Consider the following 1,022-nt stretch of genomic DNA (forward strand, 5'->3'; position numbering starts at 1 on the left):
TGTCTCAAGCAATTCCTAAATCACAGTATTTCCCTTTATAGCATGATTTTTCCACTGGCGTGTGTGGGACAATGACCCCTTGCACCTTATGCTAGATCCAGAGCCCTGGTGCTATTCTGTGAAAGCAGCTTCTCTGGGTTTTCAGTCCCTTCCCCACAGAGCCTATCCTACCTGAGCCTGCCTCAGCCACCACCAGAACCGGAAATCCAAGTAACTATTACTTTTAAAGTGAAAAAGTATTTGCCCGGTCATAAAAACTATAAAACTTATATAAGCTTAAATTAAATTAGCATATTTTCTTTTCTGTACAATAAAGGCAAATAGGAAATAAATTTTCCAATTAATTGTATAGAAATTTCAATTAATGAATTGTCATAATATAATGAAAACTAGACTCAAAGACTGGTTATATAGACAGTTGTTTTTCATGATCATTTCATCTTGGTTTCTTTTACTTAAACTTTCATTACCTGCATACTGAAATATCTTCTAGCAGTATTCAAAACTAGTCACCTTCAAGAAGGGGACTTTGTGAACTGATTTTGAGATAATGACACTGACTGCAACAATGTGCTAAGACAAAGGAATAATTGTGAGGATGGCTCAGGACTTTGCAGTGCTACATTCTCTTCAACATAGGGGCACTATGAGTCAGAAAAGATTCCATTACACCAAACAACAATATTTTTAGCTTAACTTCTGAAAATTAACATAAAGATAATGTCACAGATAGCAACTCATCTGGAGTTCCTTCTGTCATTCCCAGCAGTATAAGCCACTTTTCAGAGAACAGAGAATATACAAGTCACAATGAATTGTCCCATCTATACAAGTCCCAAATTGTCCCAACTTGCCAGTTGACACCACTCAACAGTATATATCAACTGCCAATAAATATATCCCTCTTTTTTGCAAAACTTCTTTTTTCAGTACCAACATCAGTTTTTTATTCAACTATTCTTAGAATTTTGCCTTGTACTGCTATTACAATGTCAAAAAAAAAAAATCACTGAGAATTTTCT

This window comes from Chrysochloris asiatica, unplaced genomic scaffold (genome assembly GCF_000296735.1).
Source record: "Chrysochloris asiatica unplaced genomic scaffold, ChrAsi1.0 scaffold00063, whole genome shotgun sequence".
Classification (NCBI taxonomy): domain Eukaryota; kingdom Metazoa; phylum Chordata; class Mammalia; order Afrosoricida; family Chrysochloridae; genus Chrysochloris; species Chrysochloris asiatica.